Source organism: Pelecanus crispus, chromosome 1 (genome assembly GCF_030463565.1).
Source record: "Pelecanus crispus isolate bPelCri1 chromosome 1, bPelCri1.pri, whole genome shotgun sequence".
Lineage (NCBI taxonomy): Eukaryota > Metazoa > Chordata > Aves > Pelecaniformes > Pelecanidae > Pelecanus > Pelecanus crispus.
Window position 1 is genome coordinate 84,215,694 of NC_134643.1, and position 12,358 is coordinate 84,228,051.

Consider the following 12,358-nt stretch of genomic DNA (forward strand, 5'->3'; position numbering starts at 1 on the left):
GTTTTAATCTTTGCTTTTTCCTCCTTCAGATAGCTGTATGTTATATTCATTGCAAGACCATTAGCTCAGGAGCTTTTGCATGGCAGGTTAATATTAAGGCACAGGTTTCTGTGAGGTCTCTGGTTCAGTACTTCTGTCTTGTTGGGTGGAAGCCAGGGTACAGGACTTTGTCATATTAATAGTGCAGATCTAGTGTCTGGACAGGCATCAAAGTAAAGTCTCTCTGTAGTTAAAGATTCAGTCCTCCTAATTTCTTAGTTTTTTACAAATACACAGATGCCTGTGAGGTCTCAGTCTCATCATATCTTGGCTGACAGTCTAATATCATGGCATAAGTCTCTGTGAAGTTCTCACCTGAGTGTTTTTAGCTAAATAGTGTAATTTAAAGGCTTATCTTTTGGGTGTACCTGGTCAACAACTGTAGTGTGCTCTGTTGATATCAAAGGACAGGGTCTGGCACCACTGCCTAAAACTTCTCATTACTTATCTAATATGAAGTCAGAAGTCTCCAGTTCAGCAGCTGTCATTTGTTAGGATAGAAATGATGCCAAAGCTGCGGCTATTGTGAGAATACTGATTTAAAGCTTACTTAAAGGCATATATTTCTATAAAATTACTGGCTTGTTTCCAGTAAGTTAATTCCTCTGTTCCAGTGAGGATGTGACTATTTTTATGGCAAGAAACTGAGCTTTTATGTGGAAAGCTCTGTGTACAGTGCAATTTTTTTTCTTGCCTTCCTCCAACAAGGAGTCCCTGTGAAGCTAATTGGGTTATTTTTGCAATGAAGGGATAAGGGTTTGGTTATGGGCTGTTTTTGTGATTGCAGAAAATCAACACCACTTACGTACTCTCTTAAATGATAACTTAGGAATACCTGTTAAGAGGAAACCTACTTCAACATACAGTTTTCCCTGTCTGCTGTTGAAGTCATTAACTTTAATGAGTATGGAAGATGCCCAGCACCTGTCAGGGCCAGTAAACATATGAGTCACTCTACCCAGGCAACAAATTCCAAATCAGCTTGATGAGACTGGCAATAGAAAGCATTACAGATCTAATGTATTACTGGTCCAATGGGGTTTGTGTCATAGAATATAGCTTTCATACAAATACTACTTAGGGTATTTAGGCTACTGTAATAAGCAAAGAACAAAATTTCAGCCTACACCACCCTGTGTGGTTCAGGCTGTTTTAATAAATATTTTATTGGTTATTTTGAGAGTGGGAAAGAAACTGTGAGAGCTCAGAGCACTTCACAAAAGATTGGTGTGAAGTTAATCTTACACCCTAAGGTTCTACTATTTCAGAAGAGAATTCATTTAAAGCTAAAGGAGTTGAAACATTTACATGAAATGCCTCAGGTTAGGTAGCAATTGTATAAACGGACAGTTCTTATGAATTACAGCATTCATTTAAAAAAATGACAAGTTCTAAGGGACTGATTCTGGAAACCTGCAATGATCTGGCTTATAATCAGTAGCACTACTTGATTCTTTGCAGTCTCATAAATAAAGGGTTGCAATGGAGAGATTCTTGATTCATGTACATTAAAAGGCTTCTTTGTACTTGCAGCAGAGATGAAGGCTTATATGTGCATACATGAATGCATGTGTCTGATAATACATTCATGCAAATATGGCAGATGCAATTTTTGTAATAAAGCAATTAATATTATTTTTTGTTGTTTTTTGTTTAATACACTATAACATTGAAGTTCTATAACAGAAATATTTAATGAATAGGGTAAAGTTACTGTATCTGCAGAATGTTAACTAAAAAAGGTGTTGGATATTTGTAATCTTCTGATAAGTTGTTCCTCTCTCTGTGCAATAGTAATGTTCTCAATGGAAATACACGCAGGTCAGGAAACGAAAATTGGTCTTTTGCCTGAAAACATGCAGATGGGGCTAGATCCAACTCTCACTGGAGCTGATGGAAGGAAAACCTTCCAGTCATTTCTGGGAGAGATGGATAAGGCCCTGACTCCTTTTCATTTAATGTCCAGCTGATCTGGAAAACATGGTGCAACATCATGTATATTCTTATCTTTCCTATTTGGCAGGAAACTGAATAACTTATTCTACATATTTCTCAAGGAAAATTTTCTTTATAGAAAAAAAGACTTCTCTCTTGGCTTACGTCCTTACTTGGAGCAAACCCTGGGAATAATAAACTGGCATTCTATCTTGCCTTTACTTCATTTAAAATATGAAACTAGCAGAGTAACTTATTTAAATTGTTAATTCAACTGGTAATTGAAACAAAAGAAAGAAATATTTTTTTCTGAACCATTTTTTTCAGTTAACAACTGAATTAAAGCAAGCTGGTTTGAAGAGGAAGGTCTCTAGTGTAAGGATGATACAGGTAAATATAAAGTAGCTGTCCCTGCTCACCGCAGGGGGGTTGGGCTAGATGATGTCTAAAGGTCCCTTCCAACCCAAAGCATTCTATGATTCTATGATTCTATGAAAGTAGAATTGTACATTGATGATGAATACTTTATAAATATATTTTGAAAATTTCAGCCTTGCGAAACATGAAATAGTAATTCTTGCTACTAGTTGGTTCCTTACCCAATTTTGCATAAGCAAATCTCCCACAAGGCCTAAGAAACACTTTGGATGTTGGAACCCACCTCTTTATTAAGCAAGTCCTTGATAAGATTAACTAAAGAAAAAAATAAGTATCTTTTTTTTTATATATTAGCTGTTATTCTGTAGAAGAAACCAAGCTAATTGGTCATAGCTACTAATTTAACTAATGGGAACTGTAAAAAACCTATGAATAAACCCAGAATTCCTTAATCCATAATATTGAGAAAATAATTTTTTAGCATTTATTGGACCTTATTGTTAATGTGATAAACCCACCAATTTTCATCCAGTATTTGTTAGACTGACCAGTGTCTTTCCAGCCTCTTTCATTGCTTTACTTTAACAAATAACTTTACTTTCCAAGTATATGGAATAGTAAGAGGTGTATGTAATAACTGATCTTTTTTTTTTTTTTCTTTTCAACTTATTCCTTGAATCATTAACTTTTGAAAATAAAAAATGGAGAATGATTGAAGATGAATTATAACTTATGATGATAATCTTAGAGAGAGATCTCATTCTCTTTATTGTACCAATATTTGGTTGGTTAATTGGATCAAGTCACATCTGAAGTGTAAATGTTATAATTCTGATTATTTTAATGCTTATTTGAGTTCTGGGTTACATCAGTTTTATACCACAGTATTCATAAGCAGAATTTGTGTCTTCAAAAGACTGTTGACATGGTCTTTCAGTGTGTTCTTATTTAGATGTGTGGGTTCTTTGACTATAGGGTATATGATGTGTATTTAAACCTCTTCCCTATTGTTGTCTTGGAATTTGGTTATCTTTGTATGGAGTAGTGTAAAAAATGCTGCTAAAAATGTCCCACTTGTTCCCTGTGTCTCTGAAAATCCGAGTTGCAATTTTCTCATTTGTATCAAATAAATAAATCCAATGTATAGCCACAGTTCTGTGCTCCAGTATTTAGAATTATATTCCAGTCAGCCTTCAGAAGGAGGTAGCTCTTCCAATACTCTTGCTATGAAGAAAGAAAATGCTTAGAAATATACTGTCATAGAATAATTCACGTTGGAAAGGCCTTCAGGATTTTTTATCTAGTCCAAACTCCTGCCTAAAAGAGTGTCAGCTATGATATCAAACCAGGTTGCTCAGGGTATTATCCAGTCAGGTCTTGAAAACCTCCAAGGACAGAAATGCTAAAACCTTTCTGGACACTGCCTGACCGTCCTCATGGTGTAAAAGCTTCTCAGCCTGAATGTCTCTTTTTTCACCTTATGCCCATTGTCTGTCATCCTCCCAGCATGTACCACTGTGAAGATCCTGGCTCTATCTTCTTGATGACCTCTTTAAACAAGCTGAGCAAGCCTTGTTCCTCAGCCTCTCATCATGTGACAAGTGCTCCAGGGCTCCATACATGACTCACATAAGTTGACAAATTTATTTTTTCTACTGGAAAGTCCAAAACTGGACACAATACTTTAGATGCAGGCTGAGAAGCTGAGTTTGGATGAGTGCTGAGAAGAAGAGGTAATCACTTCCCTTGATCCACTGGTTAAGCACCGGTTAATACAGCCCAGGATGCTGTTGGCCTTTGCTGCCAAGGCACACTCCTGACTCATGTTCGGCTTGCTGTCTACACAGACACCAAAGGGCCTTTTCAGCAGAGTCTGTACTACTGCAAGGAGTTTTCCATTTCAAAGACAAGTCTTTGCATTTGTCCTTGATGAATTTCATGAGGTATGTATAGACCCATTCCTTCAGCCTGTCTAGGTCCCTCTGGATGGCAGCCATGTACTTGAGCATATTAACTCATCTCTCCCCAGTCTGATACCATCTACAAACTTGGTGAGCAAGCATTCCATCACCTCCTCCATGTGCCAAGATGTTAAACAGGGCAGTTCTAGTATAAGCTCCAGCAGTACTTCAGCTATTACAGATCTCCTAGTAAAGTATGACTCATTAGCTAATACTCTCTGAGCCAGAGCATCCAACTTGTATTTTGCTAAAGTCAAGGCAGATGACATTGACAAGTCTCCTCCTGTCCACAAGTCTAGTCATTTTCTCACAGAAAGCAATCAGGTTGGTGTGGCATGATTCACCTTTTGTAAATCCGCAATGACTGCTCACAATCACCTACTTCTCCTCTATGTGCTCAGAAATGGGTTTCAAAATGACTTTCCAAGGGACCAAAGTAAGGCTGACTCCTTGAATATCCTTTTGTCCTTTCTTTGAAGATGGATACAAAATTAGTCTTTCTCCAGTTGTCATGGCCCTTCCCTGATCTCAGTGTCCTTCCAGAGATGATAGACATCAACCCTGCAATAACATCAACCTGCTCCTCTGGCTTCCATTCCTCTTCTCCAAAGTTATAGGTAAACAAAATCACTGCTTATCTTTTCTAAAGGAATAAATCATCATTGTTTTGTCTAGGTATCAAAATGATGTTTAGCTAGGAATAATGGATGCTTTTTTATTCAACTGTTGGAGGCTGAACAGTGTTGATCAGAGCCAGAATTTTAAGAAAAGGGTATCTAATGCTCATGAGACTCTTTCTGCCAAAATAAAAATTAGTGGTCTTTTACAGAAGAGAACTTTGAACTTAGAAACAAGAGAAGGCATGTCTACTGTTTGTTGGTCTTATTTGTGTTATTTACTAAGATTTTGGCTCAAGGAAGCATGCTTTCTAGGGCAGTACTACAGCTTTCGTTGTTTAATCATGTAACTGGGACTTAAGCATACGATTAAAGTTAAGCACATGCCTCAGTGTCCTGAACATGGATACAATTAAGTGCTTTCTTGAATTGAGGCCTAAGCTTTTTATTGACAACATTAAAGACGATGCAGGTCTCTTTCCTATTAAACTGAATGGAAAGACTGATTCCTACAGGTTCTATTCATCAGTACTTGAAATTAATGGGAGTTCTGCCTGAGTGAGTAATAAAGTATTATTCCTTAAGTCTGCAGTTACTGCAGATGACTTACTATCACATTGTACCCAGTCAAAGACTATAATAACAGGTTAGAGGGTTACAGCAAAGTCTCAGGTTGAAAAATAAATCTCCAGAAGTCTGCTGGGTTTTAATTTAATGCAGATACTTGAACTTAAGAAAAACTAGAGTATTTTCCCTTTCCTGTGTGCTGTGACAAACTCCTGTATCTTGGAGTGTATTTTTTACCTTCTGTTGAGCATATTTATAGGGTAAATATCATGTTATTAATCTCCAAGGTCAAAACAGAAGCCCAGATTGGGACAAAATTTACACAAATTGGCTGTGGAAACAACAGTCAGTTAAACTAGTTGCCAAGAGTTTTTTATTTGATACATACTGCAATCCTGTCTGCAATTTTAAAGAAACAAACTGCATTTACATTAAATTTATTCGGGCATCCATCCCATGAAGATTGAAATTCCACATACTCCAAGCTTAAAGAGCTAAAGAAGTCAGTTTGAACGCCTCAACTTTTGCAGCTATCACCATGCTTAATTGAAAAACACTTGCCTGCTGATCTGCTGATTTTCATGATTCACTTAATTTAGGGATAAGATGTCGTGGTGTTTGAAAGCTCCTTCACATCATAGTATTTCATGTCATAGATAAACCTGAATTCTTACCAGGTTATTCAAGTCCACTTTTTCTCCTATTGATGTCACCTGGGTATTGTACAACTGAAGTTAGTGAGAGTAGACTTTTAATTATTAATACATGATGCCAGATTCACTGCTTCTTTCAATCTCTGTTGTTCATATAGTGAAAACATAAAGCTTGTTTGGATGCATGGACTAATTTAACAACTTCCAATGGCATACTCCAATGCTAGCCTCGGAGATTGGTGCATAACTAATGATATAAATGAAGATGGGCTATTACCTTTTTAAACAGTGAAAAGAAACCTCTAGTGCATCTCCTCTTCCGTTAAGGAGTCCACTGAAAGATGATGGAGTGCTATGTATGTGCCTTTAGCTATTCCTTTGTAGGCAGGGATAACTGTTCAAAATTCAACCCTCCACGTGGTTTTCTTCTATTCTTAAAGTTCTATGAAATCAAACCAGAAAATCAAAGGAGGATGCCACAAAGCTTTTACAAGCATCTGATGCCAGAGAGCAAGAACAATTTTAAAGTTTACTGCTACCTTTGGCCCAATTGTCAAATTTAGCTAAAATCTTATGATTAAAATCAGTCTCGTGTTTAAAATGGCCACCTTACTGGCATGGCAGTCTCTGTAATCCCCTCCACTCCAGCGCCTCTCCCTCCCAAACAGGAGTGAAGGGTTTAAAATGTGATGTTAAAAACAGTGATGGGTTTAAAATGGGATGGTCCTTTAAACATCAGCATGGAATCTTTCCTAACCCATAGGCACCGGGTGCCTTTTTTTTTTTTTTTTTGGCATAACAAATTACAGTGGCTTACAGAAAGACAACTTAGTGGACCAAGTGTTGCACTATGTTTTGCTCATTTTGTACCTGATTTTCCTGTTCTGTGCTCGATTTTCTTATTGAGATTAAGTGTCTGGAAAATAGGTCGGACCTTAAACAACTTAAACACCATTTTGAACGTGTTGATACTTGTCTCTTACATTGCAAACAGATCTTTAAAAATTAACCTACTTTAATATTTGAAAATATTTAATATCTCAGTCAGACTGCTGTGTTTTACACGTGCTGTATGGAAAATACAGCTTCAGTTCTGTCTTCCTGTCAATGCATTACAAAAGCCATCCTTTAGTCAGGTGCCTTTTTTTTTCTTTTTTTTTAATAGTTCTCGGTCCACCCAGTGAATTCAGTTCTTGCATCTGTTTCCTCCTCTACTGTCATTCCCTCATTGCTTGGTTTCACCCTTTCCTTCCTTCCTTCCTTCATACCAATTCCTGTTTTCTGCACCTCCTATCATGGCCTCTTCTAGGCTTATTCTCCTCCTTCCCCAGATTCTTTTCTTCCGTTCCACCTCCAAATATTTGTCTTTATTTCTCCATCCTCATTTTGCATTTCGTAGTTTCACATCACTACCTGTATTTTCTGGCTGTCTATTCTTCCTTAGTAAGGACAGACAGTATAGCAAGGTACAGTGGCTATGCTGATGAAGGAGGAGGAGACCCCACCTTTACTTATGGGGCAATCACTGACTATCAGTTCTAAGTTCAGAGACAGCTTGGTGAAAGCTTACACTTTAAAGCTGAAATATGCAGACTCAGTTGTCAGCTCTGATTAACTGAATGTTAAAGCAACTTAAAATTAAAAGTAGAGAACCTTCACAAGAGAGGGAAGATCAAATTGCACTGTATGTTGGTAATTGTAAATCAATGAAAAGCAGTGAAAGCTCTTGGATGGCACGGGTTAGGCAGTCCTATGACTGCTTTCACCTCTGATAGGATCTAGTTTGACTGCTCACTAGCCTGAAGACTAGCTGTGGACTGTGTACAGAGGGGTCTTAGTATGTATGTCCATTTCCTTCTCCAAAGCCGAGGATGGTGATAATGGTAAAATTATACTAATAATGGTAAAATTATACTAAAGTTCTCATAGAGGAAATCTGGCCTATCTGTGAGTTACCTAGAAGGGCTCAGTTAACTGACTCCTACTGGTTTCAGATGTAATTTTACAAAGGCCAGTGACCTAACGAAACACTGAGAAAAAAATTAATGCAGTCTCTCTGATTGATAATGCAGTATACAGTTGAAATTTCAGGTTTAAGATGTTCCCAAACACACTGTATAATTAAAGAGTCTTTTTCTACTTGAATTTTTTGTGAGACAAATACTCATCATTGCTATTATTTTGCTTGTTGTTCTTCTGTGTGCAACTCACACCTAGGCAAGGAGATCTCATCAAGGAGATTTTACCAGGCCTTTTGGGATAGTGGATTAGGGACAATAATAAGGTATACTACCTTAAGAATCCTGCCACATGATTGGTAACACAGAAAAAATGTGTTTTTATTCACTGTAAATTATTTAAAATAGCTTATTGTGCTTACTTATGCTTATCTGAAGGGTATCTTTCAAACACTAAGTAAACCATCATTCTTTATATGGAAAGAGACTTTGTCTCTCTTGACAAAACAGACACCGAATAGCAAGAAAATTAAAATTAATATGATCTTCTTGGGCATTATTTAAAGGGGAAAGATTATCAAATCCAGACATGAGGAATGGATGTTCTTAATTTGCAGATAAAGCAAACACTTGAAACAGTTTCAAAGAAATCTTCTTTCTATAAACATTGAACATAAAGACATTATTGATCTTATTTTTCTTTTCACTTTATTCATTGTCAACTAACTGGTACATACAGAGCAAATTGCACTATGTTTATGGAAGTATCCTTGCAAGATTGAGTCATAGTGCCAGGCACTATGAAGCAAAACCCTACATAACAAACTGTTTCAGATGTATTTCTTGAAATGGTCTGCTATTATGAAAACAATACTGACAGAAAATATTCCATATCCAATAAATGGATAATAGCCTGTAAATAAAGTTTTTTACCTCAATAAGTTAATCTTTGAGAAATGAAGGGTCTCAATTAGTGAAATATTAGGAAATAATAGGAAATATTATTGAAATAATAGGAAAGGACTCTGGACTTAATTAGGCTTGATCACCTCAAAAAAGACATCAGATATTAGAAGACAGCTCACAATGATTAAGAAAGTATTTTTGAAGCTGTAAAGTTGAAATAAAAAGTTGCAAAAAATAATTCTGCATTAGGCTTTTAAAGGGAAAGTTTAACCAATTGAAAGGTCTTTGAAGATACTAATAAAAATCCCCCACAAAATAACTGACACACCTGTGTAGCAGAGATTCTAATTGCCAAAGACAATACTCTTCCTCCAGAATTATGATGATTTAGCACAAGAGATAAGGGCACGAAAACTAGCTGGAAAAAGAGAATGGGGGGATATCAGCTGTATAATCTCTATTTAAATTTCCACCAGCACAGGCTAGGAGATGACTGGCTGGGAAACATCTTTGCTAAAAAAGTACTTGGGTGCTCTGGTGAACAAGCTGAACATGAGCCAGCAACGTGCCCTTGCAGCAAAGGCCCATAGCCTCCTGGGATGCATTACGAACTGTGTTGCCAGCAGATTGAGAGGACATTCTTCCTCTACTCAGCCCTGGTGATACCGCAGCTGGAGTGCTGTTCCCAGTTCTGCACCTCCCTGTACAAGGAAACATGTCCATACTGGAGTGAGTCCAGTGAAGGGTCACTAAGTTGATTAAAGTATTGGAGCATCTGACATACCTTTGTATGAGCCTTTGAAAGGCTGAGAGCTGAGATTGTTGAACCTCAGGAAGAGAAGACTCAGGAGGATCTTATCAATGTGTTCAAATACCTGACTGGGAGGGATTCATGAAGAGGAACCAGCCTCATCTCAGAGATGTCCTGTGAAAGGACAAGAGGTAATGGGCACCAGCTGAAATACAGGAAGTTCCATTTAAACATAACAGAAAACTCTTACTCAGTAGTCAAACACTGGAACAAGGTGCCTAGGTAGTTTGTGGAGTCTCCATCCCTGGAGATAATTAAAGCCTTCCCTGGAGATAATTAAAGCCTAACTGCACACAGGCCTGAAAAACCTGCACTAAATGACCCTGCTTTAAGCAGGGACTAAGATGATCTCCAGAGGTCCCTTCCAGCTCTGGCTGTTGTGCAATTCTGTGAAATGCAGGAAAGAAATGATCCAAACAAATGCAGACAAATTGGTTTGACCTCAATAGGCATATTTTGAAAGAAAATATAATTTGAGCTTTATTAGAAATACTTGAGAAATGGGACAAAATGTAACATGGGTTTACTAAAGGCAGATTAATAAACCATGCCATCTAAACTGGTGTCTTTTGTTAATGATATAATTGATTCCCTAAGGAAGAGAAATGTAGTGTACTACAGTAGACTCACATAGTGTTATGCCACAAGGGGAATATCACGTATTTAATAGGTTGTAAATCAATATATTTCACTGAAACTGACTGGAAAAAATGGTTATTAGAATTTTCATTAAAAATCAAAAAGAAAATCTTATTTTAAAATGGTTAATTTGGCCATGCAACTACAGTGCCTTCCAGCCACTGCTGTTTGGTGCTTCATGCCTCATTCTTCTCCTTCATGTGATGATTGTTCATCATCCTTTTTTTCTTTTTTTAATGAACCAAACATAGAGGACAGTGTGCTGTGAGTAAGGAGGGCAGCTGCTTACTTAGTTCAAGGAGAGAGAGGAGCATTTCTCTGTGGGTACCTGAAGAGGGGGAGTCCTGTAAGGTCTGTAAGCCTTCCTACTCGTCTTCCTGGCAAATGGCAAGGGGTTCATTGCATATCGTTATCACTGCAGGGCTAGAGGAGATGATCTCATGGTTTTTAAAAGTTTACAGGACTACCTGTGAAAGAGATGGGATGAGAATTCAGGCCAAGTCTGTTTGGTCTTCTCTAATTTATTTCTGTGATCGCTTTTTCACTCCTTGCATTTCAGGTGGTGTACCATAGGGCTTTTTTCCCTTTGGCGGTGTTGTACCTTCTGATCCTAATATTTCTTTTTTCCTCTCAATCTACTTTTCCGTACAAACCTGCAGCTGAGTCTTTCTAAGTGTAAGGCATGGCTTTTTTTTTCTTTCTGTGCTTCATCTTTCCATGAGGTTAAGTGCATACCTGTTGATTCATCCAGGTGAAATGAAATAAAGTATCAGGCTATGTAGTGGAAAAAGTGTTATGCTAAGTTTGTCCGTATGAACTTCAACATATATTTCCCCTCCTCTGTATCTTTAAAGGGACTTAAAGGTGCTATAGAGTTGGGAATAACTTGTTTGAAGAAAGCTAATGTGGAGAATGTGGAAAACTTTGCAGGTTATCTGATCATTTAAAAAATGTCTGAGGATATAATACTTTAGAATGTAGATAAGCCCTGTTTTTGACAGATTTTTTTTTCCCAATGGGTATGATATAATAAAAATATTTGTTCCTTAATTATTCTTACCCCAGGCTTGTTCAGTTATGGAAACAAGCACAGCATGGCTGGGTTCTGCCTCTCTCTTCTTCAGGATTTAGGAAGCTCCCATGTTAAAAAGCCAAGTTTTCATCTACTTTCATTTATTCCAGTATAAAATTACCATTGATGAAAATTAAGGCCCTTTACACCTAAATGTCACGCCAGGGAATATCACAGACTTTTAAGACCACTTTTGCTGGTTTAGTTTCTCCTTATGAAATGAAAATCTAGAGCAGATTCAGAGAAACAAAAACTGAATCAGAAAAATGAAGTCAAGCACAAATTTGGCTAGATTTTTTAACAGGTTGTTAAACCTGTTGAAGAAGAAAGAAAGTAGACACTTGCCATTTTGGCTAACTTCTAGAATGGCTAAGATGGAATAACTAATTATGTGTACATTTAAGCATAATTTTAAAATTACATTTTGATTTTTATAAAATAAAAGTGCATTTTCCTAGGTTTGTACTCCATGGTAAGAGATGGTCTAAATGGGTTTTCATGGGAGCTGAAGCATTACCAGCCTGAGCAATTAAGGTGCAGAGCTAGAAGCAGGGCTAAAATCTAAGGGCAGAAAAGGATATAATGAAAGAATAAAAATAATCACAGGCTTGTGAGGAAAAGAGTAATTATGAACAACTTATAGAACTTCATTGCTATCCGTTTAGGAAACATAAGGTCAAAAGCAGTGTAGACTGAACTGTTCAAAACCCACAGTTGTGTAAGTAGTAAAGAGTGAATAAAACTTGCTATAGCATTTTTCCACCCCATCTCCTTGCGCCAGTTTTTTGTAAGGAAGAAAAGAAAAAAAACCTCATAGGTGGT

General features: G+C 37.2%; 1 protein-coding gene across 1 annotated transcript in view; it reads left to right on the top strand.

The window, feature by feature from the left end:
* ANO2 (anoctamin 2) overlaps positions 1-12,358 on the top strand; it is a 203,637-nt gene that overhangs the window by 109,841 nt on the left and 81,438 nt on the right. The gene's annotated exons all lie outside the window — the stretch shown is intronic.